Consider the following 19475-nt stretch of genomic DNA (forward strand, 5'->3'; position numbering starts at 1 on the left):
CCGAGTAGCTGGGACTACAGGCGTCCGCCACCTCGGCCGGCTAGTTTTTTTTGTATTTTTTAGTAGAGACGGGGTTTCACCGTGTTAACCAGGATGGTCTCGATCTCCTGACCTCGTGATCCGCCCGTCTCGGCCTCCCAAAGTGCTGGGATTACAGGCTTGAGCCACCGCGCCCGGCCTAACAAAAGCATTTTCATTGATTCATCATTACTTTTTTTTTTTTTTTTTTAACTTATTTTCCAGTTTCAGATTCAGGGGGTACATATGCAGGTTTATTACATGGGTATATTGTGTGATGCTGAGGTTTGGGCTTCTAATGGTCCCATTGCCCAATAGTGAACATAGCACCCAATGGGTAGTTTTTCAACTCTGGCCCCTTCCTTGCCTTCACCCTTTTAGAATCCTTGGTGTTTATTATTCCCATCTTTGTGTCCATATACACCCAATGTTCAGCACCCACTTATAAGTGAAAACATGCAGTATTTGGTTTTCCCTTTCTGTGTTAATTTGCTTAGGATAATGGCCTCCAGCTGCATCCATGTTGCTGCAAGGGACACGATTTCATCCTTTTTCACAACTGCATAGTATTCCAAGGTATATGTATATATACACCACATTTTCTTTATCCAATCCACTGTTGATGGGCACCTGAACTGATGCCATATCTTTTCTATTATATTCACTGCTACTTCTGATCTAGCTGTCTTCTTTCTTTCACTAGATTTCGTGATAAAGGGGGGCTCAAGCTACCAAGCCTTTCTTAAAAGTTTGGAGATGAAAGGGCTCACCAAGTGCCAAGTGTTGGGACAGCTGGCTATTTTCTCAGTTGAGCAGCAGAAAAAGTAGGTGTTTTTGCATTTATGGAAATTTCTATCTTAAACATTAGAATAATATGCAGGGTGCTGTGATGTTCATGTGATGAGACGCATAGGGCATAATACTGGTGAAATAAATCAATTCATATTTCCCATCTCTCACTGACTTTGACCCAGCCACTGTCTGAATTCTTTGGATTCTCTTAGCAATCACCAATCACAGTCCTTGTACACAAGAATCACTTTTTTCTCCTAACACCTGTGACTCACAGTCTGTGTACTTTCTCTGTGCTGGGGCAGGCTAGAAGTACTCAGTTCATGGCCTGAGGAGCAGCTCTCTACCAATCATGGACAGGTGTTGGAGGATAAATACTCCAACTTCCTCATTCCTTGTATGGGCCACTCTGAAACGTTTTTAATACAGTCTTCTAGAGAACCCCTAAAGGAATGAACCCCATTTGCAACATTCTGCACCTTAATGCATCCTACATTAGTTTCCTTTCCTTCCCTTTCTCACTTTCCCACTCCCTCACCAATGTTCCCTGGGATCACCTCTCAAATAAACTGTTACTTTTAATGGTAAAAACTGTGATTACTTTTGTAGAGATTTAATACGTGCATCCATTCCTTGTCCCAGAGTATGCTTAGTGGGAACCCATTCTAAGTCACATTTGCCTAACACAGTGAAATTTCCCACATTATTACAACTTATTGTGCATCTTATGCTATCTCTCTAAATTTGCAATCATATATGTTAAACATGCATACAATGAGATGTTGTTGTCTAAACAATCTTAACTTATCAGTTGCAAGTTATGTTTCCCTTATGAATATATCATCTCTGTTACTTTCTAGATATACTCACAAAGGCATCCACATGTCCCAGTATATATTGCACAATTTCCCCTCTCCTTTTGTTCTTTAATGTTTCTTTGCACTAATAACCTCTTTGGTTTGCCTGATCCCAGGGAGCCATTTCAAATTGTTTGAAAAGTTTCAAATGGGGAATTGTGTGCTCGCTCCTTCCTCTCATTATGCTATGGTTAAATGGATATCACAGAGTGACAGACTTGGGCTGACTGTCCCTGGTCATTCACATCAAAGCAGATAGGCAGTGGTAGGTGGCAGAGGGAAGTGATGTGGCATCTCTCTAGAGAGGAAGAAATGACTTGATGTGGTCGAGTTTCAACTTTTTAGGTGGGTGTTGGGGTGCGAGGACAGCTATGTTTCCCAGAATGTAAAGAAGGGCAGAACACCTACTTGAAAGCACTATGTATGTGTTGTCCAGGTACATGAACATGTGCATACACATATATATGCCAGTGACTCTCCCACAGAGAGAAGTAAACTCTGTTGGCGATTACTTTTGAGCAAAATCTCTAAACACTAGCTATAGTTACTAATAGTTTAAGGCTTTTTATACAGGTTCTGTGATTCTCTCTCAGGCCTAGATATGGTCTTCTTCTGAGTAACTGAAGAGTATATGAAGCATAGTGAAGTTTGGGAGAAGGAACACTATAGTTGCTAACGATTCTTATACATTAAAGGAGTGGATTTATTATGCCAGCTTTTCTGTGAGATGAGCCTGTGGTAGACTTCCCTCCCCAAGATGTCCTTCCTTCACCAAGATGTCCACTTCCTAATCTCCGGAACCTGTGATTGTTACCCCCTATGTCAAAGAAGGGACTTTACTGATGTAATCAAGTTTAAGGATTCTGAGCTGGGAGATTATTCTAGACTATTGAGATGGAGCCTAAATGTAATTTAAATGTACTCGTAACAAAAAACGAAAAGGCAGAGGGCCAGCATGATGGCATGTGCCCATAGTCCCAGCTACTTGGGATGCAGAGGTGGGAGGATCACTTGAGATTAGGAGATCAATATTAGCTTGGACAACATAGTCAGACCCTGTATCTAAAAGAAGAAACAAGAAGAAAGAGGCAGAGGGAGTTTTTGCCACAGAATAAGAAAAGATAATATGGTAATGAAAACAGAGATTGGAGTGATGCAACCACAAGCCAAAGATTGCCAGCGGCCACCTGAAGCTAGAAGAGGCAAGGAATGAATTATTCCATGAAGCCTCTAGTAAAAAACCTATCCTTCTGATATCTTGATATTAGTCAAGTAAGACTCATTTTGAAATTCCAACCTCCAAAACAATAAGAGAATAAATTTGTATTCTTTGAAGTCACTAAGTTTTTGGTGATTTGTTATAACAATGATAGGAAACTGATACAGATCTGCTAGACTGCAGAAACTACTGGAGAAATTGTAACAGATGGAGGATGCACTGTCGTGTGAATTGTTCAGAGATTTCTTTTCTCTTGCCACCCAAATTCAACTTGTACATTCTTGTCACTGTGAAGGCTTATGGTAGATATTCACCGATATTTTTTAACACAACAAAGGCTGGATTGACTTGATGGCTAATGGAGACTGGATAGAGAGGACTATGCCTAAAAATGAAAGAGGTCCTGTTCTGATCCAGGTGAAACGGTGATTTGTGTGGAAGCTTACTTGGTCCTGGTACTTGAACCTTTAGACCAAGGAGTCCCAAGTGATGCTGTGGGAAAGCAGACAGTCCAACACGGAGACATTAAAGCCTCAGGAACCTAGGTGGAAGTGTTTGGCTTGATTACAAGTCTCTCAGCAGTCATTCTTGCTGGCGATTATTAGATTTCTAGTTGTACATGAAGACCAAGGCCCATTTGGTGAATTTTATATGAAAGCCAGATTTCATTCAATGGGTATGGAGGATAGGCAGATGCATAACAACTGACTGACTCTATTGCACTTATTTTGAAGTCTTCTATTTCTCGGAACTCTTCTTTTAAGCATAATGACAACCACTGTGTATGCATGAGAATTTACTGTGTGCCAGGAAACAGACACAGTACCTAAATTAATATTAACAACAAACCAACAAGAGGAATAATATCGAGCACTGTCTCACAAATAAATGAGGCTCAAACAGGTTAAGCACACCGTCTGGATTACACAGCTAGCAAGTTGTAGAGTTGAGATTCAAAACTGGATCTATGGAACACAGAAGTCTGACCCTAACTTATTTGCAACACTGCCTCTTCTAGTTCAAAAACCTACAATGGCTGGGAATTATTCCTCTTCTTCTAGTTCTTTTTCTTCTCACACCCAGATACCACTCTTCTATCAGCAGCAGAGACTACATAAAGTAGAAGAATTAGATATCATAAGTTTGTACCCAACCAAATTATCTCATTATTTCCTCCTTCCACTCCATGCACACACCATTTTATGTTCTATAAAGAGAGCCCTATTGAAATATTTTATTTCAGTGTGTCTGCTCTCAGTTACAGCTGTGAATAACAACGACTAACACCACAACTACCACCACCAAAACAATCAATAATGTGCATGACACATTGTATAAATTTTTGCAAAACTCATTCATATATGGGCTTTTCTCATTTTCTCAGCAATAATTAGGGCAGATAATATCCCATTTTATAGAGAAAAACAGCAAGGCTCAAAGAGGTTGAACAAATAGGAGGTCTCCAGTTCATTTCATTCCAGATTTTACTTCCCAGTTAATCAATGGTACTCCACTGACCAACCCACCACTGTACAAGACTTTATTGGTGTTAGGCTATTTTGTACACAATCACTTGGCCACTTTTAGCAAAAAATTGTTTCTTTTATATAGTGATACTTCACGGTTACCTATGCCTTCAGAGGAAATCAATGTCCTTTCAAAATTTTTCTTCCGTGTGAAGAACCAACCAGCCCTTCTAATGGCTCTACTGCCCCTGTTTGCATTGAAGCACTGAGCTGTATCTAATGCAATCTTCCAGTTTCATTCATTCATTCTATAAATATTTACCAAGAATTTACAGTGTGTCAGGGACTTTCCTAGCTGATAGTGTTGTTGCAAGACCTTTCCTTAACTCAGCTAAAGATGGGGTCCTTGTCCATTCCACGGCCATGAAAATTTAGGCTCGCAGGTGGTTTGAAGGGTTGGTAAATCAGGGTTTTATTGGGTGAAAAGGAAGAAAAGGGGGAAACAGAGACTCACAAGGCCAGAATGCCTGCTAGAATGCTTCCTGCCCAGCCTTTCGCCTCTCAGGTTCCACACAGGAAGAGGAGGGGAACAGGCTCCGCTCCACTGCCAACAGTGCAAACTTCCCCAGGCTCAATCCCAGTGTGCAGGCTGGCTGGAGTTTCTCTGGGGACCCCTCCCTCCTGGCTGTCTCATTCCCTGCCCTCTAGAGAAGTACAGCCAACTGTGGTTAGATTAAGGATAAGGATGAAGACCAATCTTAACTGCTTCCTCCTGACAAGAGGCACTGTTTTGGGGAAATGGCAGTCTGAGATTCCTCAGAGGCCTATCTATGGGTCCCCAGCAGAAGGGGCCATCATCAGAGGCTCCAGTTGCATGATCATTTGGTGTTTGATGGCCTGAAGGCAAGAACAGACAAACCGGGTTATTAGAAAACATGTATCAAAATGAAACAAGGGGAGGGGTAGGGATAGCTCAAAAATTCCAAGGCCTTTTACCAGTTTGCACAGGGAGAGGGAGGCCAAAAGCCCAACTGGTAAAAAACTTTATCCTTTTGCTGGCATGTTGGGCTTCTGGGTTTCCTTCCCTTGAGTCCGATCCTAAGCCGATCAGTTTAAGGTTTGGAAAATTAACTCTTTCCGGTTTGGAGGATATATCTGAGGGAAGTGTCCCATAGTATGGAGACAGAATTACCTCTTAGTGAAGACAGAACCAAGGAGAAGAAAGGAAAAAGAAGGCATTTTTTTTAAAGGAGTCCCAAGGGTTTGGGATGTATTTAAAAGGGATACAGGCTGAAGATGAATGGTTACCCATCTGGAAAGAGTGGAGCAGGCAACCCTGGTTCCCTTCTCTTCCTGGCAGATATGCAGGGTACATGAGGGACAGAGAGAAGAGCATCCTCTTTCCCTCTTCCTTCCTTGCATCCCCGAGTCCTGGTGACCTTGGCAGGTGCCATGATGAATGACAAAGCAGCTTGCACCTATGGAGCAGGGAGGGCCTAGAGAGCAGGAATTATCAGCTCTCACCTGTGTCTCCTTCCTGCCTACTGTTAGTAGCCTTGGCGTTCCCTATACCTCATTTATGCCATGGATATTAATGGGGCCTTTATCCATGAAACAGGAAGCTTGGGGTGGTCTTAATTGGCAGGAATCAGCTACACTCACCTGTGCCGTATCTTTTAACCTCTGTTGTCATTTGCCTCTGGATCCCTGAGATCCAGTTTTTCTTCCTAGGGCTTTGACCAGAAGCTTGGAATTAAGTTTGGGACAAAAATGTGTCTCAGGGAGTTGCATGGACTCCTTCTCATAAGCCAAACACTAAGGTGAAACTGCAGAATTGAGTCCTCCTCCAACAAGGGAGAGAAAACGATGTCTTGTGACACACCCAGGTAGCTGATAGATATCATTATGCTTGCTAGGATTTGGGTGCATGGTGCTTGGCTTTGGTTAGTTCCCTTCGTCTTACTTTCCCAAAAAGGAAACCTCTGGGTGATGGCACCCTATTTATTCCATCACCTGGCAGGATTGGGAGGATAATTGCTCAGAACTAGAAAATTGATCCGTATTTCTACATTACCCATTTCTCTTGTTCTTTCTGGGCTGCAACCAGAGATTGCTGGTAGGTTCACAGGAATGAGCAGGGTTAGTCTAAAATGTAGGCAAAAACAAAAACAACTAATGAGTTTAGAATTTAATGAGAAATGTTTAAGTTTTGAAACATGATTCCTGTCTCTCCAGTCCTCATGTTTGTTAAATAAAACAAATCATCATAGGACTGAGTGATTTGCAAAATACACTTTAGTCTTATACTTGGCCTGATTATTTGCATAAAGTGCAGCAAGAATAATTATTTCTACAAAGGCCTTTTGGATTGGCTTTAATGGAGCTCTGTTCCCCAAGGAATCTCATATAAGACCTTTTAAAGCCTAGCCCAACCATGGATTTATCCTCAAATATCTGTGAGTTGGGTGCTCCTCTCTGCTTAAGTTCCTAAGATAAACTTGGAGCTCCTGGACCTGCTAGAAAGTGACATTTTTTAATTGGCCACAGGTCAGGAATCTTTTACGGGGACTACGTAGACAAGATCATGAGGCCAGTTTTCCCACTGGACTTTATTGGCTCTGCAAGTTGAGATTGACTCCTTAAAGGGAAGTATACCTTTCCAGTCAAAGCCTTGGTAAAATTACCAGTTTCTCCAATTGCATCCTGTTGCAAAAGAAAAATGGGTTCTTATTGCACTGATGCAAATAACTATATTGCCATAAGAATGCTCACAGGTAGCTTCTAAATTCTGGAAGAATCAGGCAGAGAGAAACAAACATGCTCTAAATTTTGATCACAGGAGTATACCTTCCTTAATTATTTAAGGCTGTAAATAGTTCAAAATAAGTTCCCTTGACTCTGAAAAACAAAACAAGGTTCAGCCATATTCCAAGCAAAAGTCAAAAGGTTGCTTCAGGTTTCTGAGTTCAGTCCATTCAGTTAATTGGTTTTGCTTGATATTCATGAACATTTTAGCTCTTCATGAGTCCTGTACATTTTTCTTTATTCCAATGTTACAGTATCCAAAGTTATCAGAAACTTGCATTTGAGAGTACCTGTTAAAGTTCTATAGCTTATTATAAACTATCTTTGAAAAAAAAAAACAGGATTAAAACAAGACAACAATGGTCTGTGAATAACGAAATGTCCGGGGTAGTTAGAAACACAATTGGCAAACTTTGGTTCTCTCTGTGGTTTACAATAACTTAACATAACAACCTTCATTATGATTGGTAGCATATGCTAGACGTTAGAGTTTTAGAAATCCCATACAATTTTGGAACATGTTTACCAAGGTATAACCTAAAGAAGATTGAACATCATTTTGGCAATCCCGTGTACCTAAACATGTCAAATAATAATGTTTGCTTCTCTTTTCTGGACAGGCGCCCTGTGAAATATTCAAAAAGGCAGGTGCCAGGGAAGACAATTTCGAAACTGAAGTTTGATTTTGGGAAGGCTGCTAAATGTTCGGGGTTTAAAACACTTGATGTTATGAAATAGAATTCCAGGTTAGCGTTAGTTATTTATTTTGCCAAAATGATGACTCAGAAATTTTACAGAAGCAAAAATCTTTTGTAGCCCTTTAGAAATTTCATCAAAGAGCAGATTAGCCCCTTAGGAAAATCTTGTTATTCTTTTATTTCAATGCTCAACTTACAGAAAACCATATAATACCCTTTTAGGAATTTAGTCAATATGTTCACAAAGAGAACCTCTTTTGCAAGATTAATTTCTAGAATTCTTCTACCACTTCTTTGGTCCTTCAGTTTTTTCCTATCTAATTTAAAACAATCCTTTAACCCTAGGCCAAAATTTACATTTCCACACCTTCTTATAACTTTTAGAGAAAAAAAAAAAAAAAAGAAAAAACGTTTTACTGTTCTTCCACATCTTCCATGTAAATCTATTTCAGGTAGTCTCAACTACATGTTACAATGGTAACTCCTAGCAATTTTTAACTTTTAAGGTGAAACCTGGTAAGTTGTTTTAATTGTACGCTAGGTGCAGGCAAGTTTTGACTCCCAGCATAATTAAGGGCATGGTTAGTTCCTTATGTCCCCAGGCCTTACCAATTGTGAAGCCAGCAAGTCAAATAGTTCTTGAAACCCAAAAAGCAGTTTATAATTTTAAAACACTTAGCAAATCTTGCATCTGACCTTCATTATTTAGCCCACCTATTTACATCTTAAAGACACCCGCATTTTACCAATAATATTTAAGTCTGCTTTCATTTCTCAAAGATGAAAGTCATGTGAACCGAAAGGTACCATAGCTTTTAACTTCCCTTAAAAAATGTTTGATCCAAGCACTTATTTTTCTTTAGGTCAAATTAACTAGAGCTCTTTTTACAGACATCACACACAGTATACACAAAGGCAGAAGAAAACCCAATCACTTGGTGGGGTCCTTTAAGAGATAGGGCTAGAAGAAAATGCAGATGTCGAACCAGAAAGAAACTTATTCCCTACAGCAGGATTGCTAAACAAAGCCACGGCCTCAGGATGTAAAACAAGGTGGAGACTTCATTTCACAACCAAAACTTTGCAGAAAATACAAAATGATAATTCTGGGGCCTGGCCTAGTAAAAAATGTTTCCAAAAGAAAAAAAAAAACTAAAAAAAAAACCTAACAGCTAACTTGCTGATAGGGTAGAGAAGGGGAAAGAAAAGAAACAGTTTAAAAATGCCTGGGGAAGAACCTCTTATTGTTATGCAAGTGGTTTCTCCACCATAGAGTCAAGTTTAATTGCTGCGGGTCAGAGCTAGTCTCCCTGGCCTGGGGAGGAGGAGACTCTGTGGGTGTATGGTAGAAAATGCCAGCCAGTAGCTGGTGGCACCTCAGGCTATGTTTCCCAGTCCCATCAGGGAGGGGAGGGTGGAAGGCAGATGTTGCTCTCTGATCCATCCTGAAAAATAAAGGAAAAGTTCATGAAAAGGCACAGGAGTGATATGAGGGTAGGGGCATGGTTCCTCCACTCTCAGAAGTCCAAGGATGAAAATGCTTAGGAGCAACAGTGAGAGGTTTTGAGTTCCCATTTCACTCACCACTTCTCAAGTCCCATGTTGGGTGCCAAAAATGTTGCAGGACTTTTCTTTAGTTTGGCTAAAGATGGTGTCCTTGTCCGTCACATGGTCATAAAAATTTAGGCTCATAGATGGTTTGAAGGGTGGGGAAAGCAGGGTTTTATTGGATGAAAAGGAAGAAAAGAAGGAAACAGGGACTCTCATAAGGTCAGAGTCCCTGCTAGAGCACTTCCCACCTGGTCATTTCAATCCCAGGTTCCACACAGGAAGAGGAGGGGCCATGCTCCTCCCTGCTGCAAATGGCATGAACTTCCCAAGGCTCCATCCCTGTGTACAGGCTGGCTGGAGTTTCTCTGGGACCCCCTCCCTCTTGGCTGTCTCAATAGGAAGGTAAAGATGAGCAAAACAAACATGAAGTTAACAGTTTAGTAGAAGAGACAGACAATTAAACTCCCAAAAGTACTTGTGTTATTGGGTTGCTCTCTTGCTGCCCGTGTAAGACAGCCTAGATCAGCACCACCCCCCACCTTCCAAATGACCAAAGGACACCTAAGAAATGGACACTTATAGCTATATGCCATGGAGACTTTGTGATTGTTTCACAGCAATTGTTGACCAATAAAGCATCCTTGACAGTTGCAGAGTTGATTTTCACAAAGAGTAATCCAGAAAAATAAATGCTCTGGTTTCACTCTATTTTCTCCATTCAATATCCTTACAGAGCTAGAGGGCAAAGAAGAACATTGACATAGATCATAGAGATTATCCCTCTGAGACAGAGAATAGGGAGGTGAAGGTAGAGGGTGGATCTGTAGGTGAAATGGAGACTATCTAGCTGAGAGACCTAAAGGCCAAGTAAGAGTTAAACAGTAAAGGGAGCAAGTACTAAGCTAATGATATAGCATGTGCAAAGGCCCTTGGGTGGGGGGCAGCACGGTGCCTTAGAGAAACAGAGAGAGACCAGTGTGGCAGCAAGAGAGAGACCAGTGTGGCAGCAAGAGAGAGACTGAGTCCATAATGAGAGTGGGAAGGTACAGGCAAGGGCCTGTACTGGGACAAGGACATGTAACTTATTTTGAACTGTTTCTTAAAATGGTTTTTTGCAAGGATAGGGAGTGACATAATTTTATTTATGTTTTCAAAAAGACAACTCTGGCTGCTAGGCTAATAATAGATGGGAAGGGAGGTGAGGGAATATGAGGAGGCCAGTTAGGGAGCTGTTATAATTTACATCTTCAAATGTTGAGTTGTTGCTGCGGAGCCAAGTGACTGCATTAGCAACCTGTAGCATTAAAGTATTACGAGTGCCAAGGGAGGGGCAGTTAGGCAAAGTCAGGACAGAAATAATAAGAATTGTTTCAAATGACAGGGCAGAAATGAGGCTGGCTCCTGTGGCCTGAATGCAGGAAATAGTCTTTTCCAGCTAGAGAGACCTGTGTCAGCAAATAGTTTAACAGAAAGTCACCAAGTGATTAAGGAGGAATGCTCTGCTTCAGAGGATTCCACCTGTCCACAGGGGCCTGAAAATGATGACTGAGGCCTTTGAACTTCTGCCACTCAGCTTTCTTCCCTGCCTTGTTTGAAGGATGCATTTCATTTGCCCTTTCTATTTGGCTCCCCAGGAATAAGCAGAGCAGAAGGAAGTTTCCAGGAGCCTCAGGTCAAAAAATTCAGGGCACATTCCTTCATCTCACCTCCATTGCCAGCCGCTGCTATTGCTGCTGCTGCTGCTACTATTCTCTCATTGCTTCTTGATATGCTGGCCATGGGAGAAATCTGCAGTTCCCTGAGGGATCTCCATATCGTCTGCTTAGCAATCATTCCTGAGCCTTCAAGTAATTGCCTGCCAATAGGGAGGGAGAGCAGAAACTGAGAAACCTGCATGGACCACCGCTCTTCAATTCCTCATTTCCCTCTCCTGCCTCTTTTTGCACTTATCTCTCTCTGCCTTTCCCGTTTCCTTATTTTTTCCTTTGCTCTATTTGCCTCCAAAGTAATAACCCATTTCTCTTCAATTTCCTGAATGTGATAATCATTTCTGCCAGGCCCAAGAGACGATGAAGTTAATGAAATTTCTGTCAATAACAAGAGGACATTTATTAAATGGAAATTATGCTTAAAGATGACAGTGAGCATCACTCAAGGCTAAGGGTTCAGAAGAATAAAGAAATTATTTTGAGGAATGTCTTGTTTGGGAAGATTTGTACTAAACATCAACATGTGCGGTACACAGAGAACTCCCTCCTTGCTTTAGGGAGCAGATGGAAGAGGTGGCAGAGTTTGGGGCTGAAGAGCTAGATTCCGGAGTCTGGTTGAATCCTGCCTATGCTGTGGACTATGTGTGTGACCTTGGGAAGGTTACTTAATCTCTCTGCCTCTGTTTCATCTATGAAATGGGAATATCTATAAAATTTTACTTATGAAGTTCTTGTCATGTGAAGTGAATAAATTTATATCACATGCTCAAGACAATGTCTGGCATATAGTAAGCATGTTCTAAATGTTTGTTATTATTAGTCTAAAACGAGGTCAATAACAAAAAGAATTAATCCCACTTTACAAAAAATTAGATTAATGAGGTTCCTTTCAGACAGAAAAATAAAACTGGAAAATTTGGTTGCTTTTTAGATCATACCTTCAAAAGAAAAATTAGAGTAAAGTAGAAATCATAAATGAGAATGCAAATACTCTAATTGTTTCACCTAATGGTTGAAAGGCTTGCAATAAAATAAAGATGATGATGGTAATTTAGCATAATAGAACCTACAGACCTCGCCAAAATTACTCACCGTATTTGTCTTTTTGTTCACCTTCTGAAATGGTATATAGAATCATAAAATGTATTTTTTGTTGGCTACTGTAGCCTTGTTCCCATCACTGGGTAGAAATACTGCTGCTTTCAGAATTGATTTAGTTGAGGAGTAGCTGAAATATAGCAAAGGTGATAGGAATTTTTCAGGGCACAGTCTGGGCCTTGTTCATCTCTGTGTCTCCTGGGCCGATGACAGAAGCTTGCTACACAATATTGCTATGTGGGTATCCAACACTCAATAGATGGGTGAATAAATGACAATCAAAATGTTAAGTGAACATGAACACTTGTGGGGAGTATTCTTAGCAGAATACACAGACAGACATACACATGCACACAGATAACTAATAATTATTGAGCACATACTATGTACAATTGCTGTGTTAAGAACTTTACCTCATTTTATGTTAAATACAACCAGTTAGGTAATATCTCACCCCCATTGTACAGATGAGAAAACCAAGATTTACAGAGATTAAATAAGTTATTATACAGTTCATAAGTATTTGAGCCAAAATTCAAACCCAAACTATCTCTAGTGTTTGTGTGTTTTACAACGACATTATAAAGTAAAATGAAAGGAGGGTGATTTTTTAACTGAAGTATTGCTAAAGTCACATAAAACACAAAGATTATTTCTTTGGCAAAAGATAAAGTTGAATAGAATATGTTTGCTGGCATAAAAGTATTGTAGAAGCATATTGGTTAGCTATTGCTACAAAACAAAGCACGTTGAAACTTAATGGCTTGAAAAAACCAAAGTGTTTATTATTACTCATGCATCTGTAGGTCAGCCGATGTTTGGTTGATCTAGGCTGAGCTGGATTTGACAGTTCTACTTTGCATTGTGGCTCTAGGGTTGGCTGAGGCAGTTTTGCTGACTGCAGTGGCTGGGATGGCTTTGCACCACATGAATTTCACCTCTCTCCTGGGACTAGGAGTGACCACAGTATGCTCTTATGGAGATGACAGAGCTGCAAGAGGAGAAGGTTCTGCTGGGCAAGTCCCTTGCTTGTGTCATAGCAAGGCAAGTTATCTGGCCAAACCCAAAGTCAAGAGGTGAGGAAGTTTACCTTACCAGAGGTGGTAGGGGTAACTGCGAAGTCAACAGTGTATCATTTAGAGTGTGATTAGAAAATCAGAACAATAGTGAGTGACATAGCATAAGGGATTTATTACAGGGATTGAAATCTATGCAATTGTGGGAGCTGGTTAAGAAGCCCATGTAAAGCTGTTGCCTCTATATCTGAGGTTGGACCTGAGGTAATCAGGGCCAGCAGCTGGAAAAGAAAGTTAGACATAATGTGGTTAGAACAAACAACTGGAATCCATATTAGTCTCTAACTGTCCCCAGATAAGAAGACATGAGTGACTTGCAGGAGAAGTTTATGACCTTGGTGCATGTGGTGAGGGGCACATAGACCTGGCTCAGGAGTTACAGAAGGTGAAGGAGGATTTCCAACAGGAGCTAGAAGACCTGTGGGGCTGGCCACGTCAACAAGGGCAGCCAGCAAGTCAGTGGGAAGGTGGGTGAGCTGCAACAGTGCATGCCCCACACCCACCTTCAGAGTGTGGGAAACGGCTGCTGTTTTACTTCCCTGTTCCAAAACTCCATGAAGTTTTTCTTGTGGCAAACTTCATCCAGAACCAGATAGAGAAGGACATTTTTGGAAACGTAATTCTAGTTTAAGCTGACAAAGCAAAGCTGCCACCCACGGAAAGGGTGTGGATTCTGGAAGGGGTAAAATATTTGTGCTGATAATGCAAATGGCCACATATAATAGCTGTAGAGAGATTGAGTTAATGCACAAAAGAAGCACTTGCATGTCACTACCAATTATGGCTTATTGAAACTGAAGATCTCAATGCTCCCCATCAACTTTATAAATCTTGCTTCTACCCTCTCTGAGGAAAGCAATAAATGTGGATACTAGCGGGAGTGCAAGACAGAAATAAAAGGAATAGGCTGCAGGCCGATCACAGTACTCTTTGATAATTCATATTGTGTCTGCTTTCTGTGTAACATACTTGTTGGGAGTAAAGGGAAAATAAGAGCCACCTCATTTAGATTCTTCTGTGGTGAGGGCTACACAAAAGGGCCTGGAGAAAGTGAGTCAAAAAAAGGTTAAATGACCGTGAAGCAAAAGGCATTCAGGAAAGAGCATTGGCTTAAAGGTCTGGAGACCCAGGTGCTATTTCTGATAGAGCACAACTAATTATACTATCTTAAGTTATTGCACCTCAGTTTCCTCATCTGTAAGCAGAAGTGTTAGACCAAATAAATCTCTGGCCACTCTATGCCTTATGCGCCTGATTGAACCTTATATCCTATCCTTTGACTTCCATCAGAAAGGCTGCCATGTTTCTGTTTGTCTCATGTTTTCAGTCATGTGCTTAGACTTTGGGGCAAGGGCAGAGGTTGACTTGTAGGTCATGTCGTCCACGTCAGATACCCACGTAATAGATTCTCCTGCTAGAATAGCTGCTCTAACTTTGGTTGGTACAATTTATCTTGTTTCTGTTTCTGTTTATTTACTCTCCTTCCTAAGACAAAGAGGTACGGGTATATGTGAATGCCAATCTGCAGCTTTGGCATAAATCAACTGTCCAAAACAAGGAATTGGGCTAATTCTTTCTTCCTGGAATGAGGAGGTGCACCTAATGAAGTGAGAAGGAAGGAAGAAGGATGGTTGTATGGTGTTAAGGGTAGAAAGGGGTTGAAGAAGTACATGTTGGAGGGGAAATGGGGGAAAATAAATCCCTGTAAAACCTAACCTTTTCTTGCTGATTTGTCAGCAAAATTGGGTTTCTGAGTTGAAGCACAGAGAGTGTTGCCCGAGTGACGGTGTATATCTCTTCAACTGGGACTATTTTTTAAAATCATTTTTACTTTTTATTTGTACTTTATGGGGTAAATGTTCAATTTTGTTACATGCATAGACTGTGTAGAATCCAAGTCAGGGCTTTTAGGGTATCCATCACCCAAAAGCGTACATTGTACCCATTAACCAGTTTCTCATCATCCTCCCCTCTCTGAGCCCTCACTCTTCTGGAATGATTGTCCATCTTTCCACTCGCTACATCCATGCAAACACATTTTTAGCACCAACTTATGAGTGAGAACATGATATTTTTCTTTCTGTGTCTGGGCTGCTTCACTTAAGATAATGACCTCCAGTTCCATCCCTATTGCTGCAAAAGACATAGTTTCATTATTTTTTTAATGTCTGAATAGAATTCCATTGTATATATGTGCCACGTTTTTGTTTTGTTTATCCAGTCATCCATTGATGAACACAGGTTGATTCTTTATCTTTGCTATTGTGAATACTGCTGCAATAAATGTATGAGTGCAGGCATCTTTTTGATGTACTGATTTCTTTTACTTTTAGTATATACCCAGTAGTAGGATCAAATGGCAATTTTGTTCTTAGTTCTTTAAGAAATGTCCATACTATTTTCCACAAAGGTTGTACTAATTTACATTCCCCAAAACAAATGTGTAAGCGTTTCATTTTCTCTGCATCTTCACCAACATCTGTTGTTTTTTGTCTTTTTAGTAATAGCCATTCTTACTGGGGTAAGATAATATCTGTTTGTGGTTTTGATTCGCAGTTATCTGATGATTAGTGATGTTGAGCATTATTTCATATACCTGTTGGCCATTTGTTTGTCTTGTTTTGAAAAATGAGGCAATCTTTTAAATAGAAAATTTAAAGAGTAGGGAATGCATGTATAGTCCTGGTCTGGATTACAGATTGAGAGTTATAGAATCCAGGTCACCCAATGAACTTCTACTCTGAATAGTCACTATGGTATATGAAAAAAATGAACACTGCTGTTTGTGCATGGTACAATGAGAAGAACTGTTTCCAGATAACCTTGGGGGGCTACCCTGGCTTATCTGGACAATGAGCCACCTGGAATCAGGACCCCATTCTCCCAGTGGAAGAGGCTACATTCATGATCAACTTCCTACAGAAGCAGAGTCTGGTATCTTAATAGCCAGTTTTCCCCAGAATCAGAGCAGCTGGTTTTCTCAGACAGCTCTTATAAACAGCTGGTATCCCAAACCCAGACTTCTTGGCAGCGATATTTCTTTATTTCCCTTACCCTTACTATAGCAAGGTAAAAATGGAAAGCTAAAAAAGGGGGAAAGGCTACTTCCTCTGGAATAAAATCCACATTGTGTCTAGCAGATGCCATGGCTGTATTCATCTGGATGAGATCTAGATGATCTCATCCAGAAAGCATACAGCAAGATGCAGTTACAAGTGCAAGAAATTTACTGGTGGTAATGTCCGTGAAAGATAAGGGGAGATTAATCAGGGGAAGCAGGAAAAGACTTCAGACCACAATGTGGATCTAAGACCTATGTCAAGAGAAAAGGAAGGCAGATTGGGGAGGAAGAAGCTTGGGCTCTGATGTAGTTCTGGGATAGTTTTTGCCAGCCCAGTGGAGAGAGCCAGCTCATATAGGATTTCCACATTGGGCAAAAATGGCCAGGCCTTAGTACCTGTATGCTGCTCAGTCATTGGTTGGGAGCTGCTCAGGAAGAGCACGACCTTATTGTGGTAGATCTCAGAGGCCTCCAAAGAGAAACCCATCACTAGCTGTACTCTTTATGGCAGGTCTCCCTTGAGGTGAGGTCTGAGGGACACATCTCCACACCTGCCTCACTGGCCTTGGCCTGCCTTTCGTGGGATAATGAAAGACTGAAGTACAACACGCATTTCTATATTGCGAACCTTGCCCTTGTGAATTTTCACTCCTCAGTGAAATTAATTTCTTAACTTTCATTGTGTGACCTTGTACAATAGAATTGGTCCTGACATTTGGTGCATAAATTGGGAGGAAGTAGGAGACCTACACACCTATCATGATGTAATTAACCCAAGTAAGCAAACCTATGTTCCTCATTTTCCTGCTACCCAGAGGCCACTGTGGTCATTCTGGGGTGGGTAGGAGAATTATTGCTGTACATGGTGGTGTCTACAACAGCAGTGGTCCTCTGAACCCCTTGGGTTTTAAAAATAACAGTTCATAGAAAGTGCTTCTTAGTACATGTAAATTGAATAATTTGCTTGTGTTTTTAGCAGTCACAAAAACGATCAGCTTCAGTGAAGTGACATCTATTTAAGTACAGTTTGCACAGAATCTATAAAAGCAACAGAGTGGGTGAGTTGCCATTGTATTTAGAGAGGCAGTGCTGCTCATGCTCTCCAAGGATAAAGTAGAGAAGACTCAGGGGTGTCACGATGGTTGTTACCAAAAATCCTTTTAAAACCAATTTCAGAAAGAAGGGATAAGCAGAGTGCTATGGAATCATAATTCTTCATATTTTAAGCAGGGCCATGTAGCTTAAGGCCAAGTACACCCCTTCATCTGTCCTCCCAAACTGATACTTAAACCCTGCACCAGACATTGTCTGACAATCAGCATTCTCCATCCTTCTAACTCTCCCACATACTTCAGGGGCTAGATGTCTGTGAACTGTAGTTCCCAGACTCCCTATGGATATAATTTATGTCCTAATTATTAGATGTACTGTACATGATGGTGGAGTAGAGGTGGAAGCCATTTTCTTCTCCCTCTAGCAGTGGCAGCAGATGATTATATGGGACTTCGCATACATGCAATTTGTTTGGCTTCTGAGCTTCCCTGATATTCACCTGACTCAGGGCTGCTGAGGAGCAGTGGAGTCCAACATGTTATTGTTCTCTGGGTGACAGCAGCATTTCTTTGGCTTGTGAGACTATAACTGTAGCAGTGAGGCTGAAATCTAGTGCCTACTTCCTGCCTTTAACTTCTCTACCCCTTTCAACAATTTTGTGATCAGTGAATTATTTGTATTAAACCCTATTTTCTTTGAAATACCTCACTTGTCTATATTAGTTTTCTTGAATGATTGAAATCTATCCACAATAGGTGTCCTCTATCCTCATGTTGGTCATCTCCAGAAATTTAATGGAACCCTGTAAATCATAAGCAACCATTTAATTCTAGGGCAGCTATCACTACTAGGACATTTCTTCCTTAGATCAGTCCTAATTCTGCCTGACTACAATGCTTCTTTGATATATTTCTATCACTTGTGACCATTTATAAATTGATATAATTCTTCTTCCATGTGACAGATATTCAGAGATTTAAAGTAGCTTTCTGTCTCCTTCTTAACCAACTGACCAATATTCTCTTCTCAGGTGGAATGATGTTGATTTCCCTGTAAGTTTCTCACCATCCTTCTGAGGGTGAGTTGCCCAGCCATTCTTTTGCCTCTGATTCTTTTTTTTTTTAAATTTATTTATTATTATTATACTTTAAGTTGTAGGGTACATGTGCATAACGTGCAGGTTTGTTACATATGTATACTTGTGCCATGTTGCTGTGCTGCACCCATCAACTCGTCATTTACATCAGGTATAACTCCCAATGCAATCCCTCCCCCCTCCCCCCTGCCCCCTCCCCATGATAGGCCCCGGTGTGTGATGTTCCCCTTCCTGAGTCCAAGTGATCTCATTGTTCAGTTCCCACCTATGAGTGAGAACATGCGGTGTTTGGTTTTCTGTTCTTGTGATAGTTTGCTAAGAATGATGGATTCCAGCTGCATCCAAGTCCCTACAAAGGACTCAAACTCATCCTTTTTTATGGCTGCATAGTATTCCATGGTGTATATGTGCCACATTTTCTTAATCCAATCTGTCACTGATGGACATTTGGGTTGATTCCAAGTCTTTGCTATTGTGAATAGTGCTGCAATAAACATACGTGTGCATGTGTCTTTATAGCAGCATAATTTATAATCCTTTGGGTATATACCCAGTAATGGGATGGCTGGGTCATATGGTACATCTAGTTCTAGATCCTTGAGGAATCGCCATACTGTTTTCCATAATGGTTGAACTAGTTTACAATCCCACCAACAGTGTAAAAGTGTTCCTATTTCTCCACATCCTCTCCAGCACCTGTTGTTTCCTGACTTTTTAATGATCGCCATTCTAACTGGTGTGAGATGGGATCTCATTGTGGTTTTGATTTGCATTTCTCTGATGGCCAGTGATGATGAGCATTTTTTCATGTGTCTGTTGGCTGTATGAATGTCTTCTTTTGAGAAATGTCTGTTCATATCCTTTGCCCACTTTTTGATGGGGTTGTTTGTTTTTTTCTTGTAAATTTGTTTGAGTTCTTTGTAGGTTCTGGATATTAGCCCTTTGTCAGATGAGTAGATTGCAAAAATTTTCTCCC

Source organism: Macaca nemestrina, chromosome 2 (genome assembly GCF_043159975.1).
Source record: "Macaca nemestrina isolate mMacNem1 chromosome 2, mMacNem.hap1, whole genome shotgun sequence".
Classification (NCBI taxonomy): domain Eukaryota; kingdom Metazoa; phylum Chordata; class Mammalia; order Primates; family Cercopithecidae; genus Macaca; species Macaca nemestrina.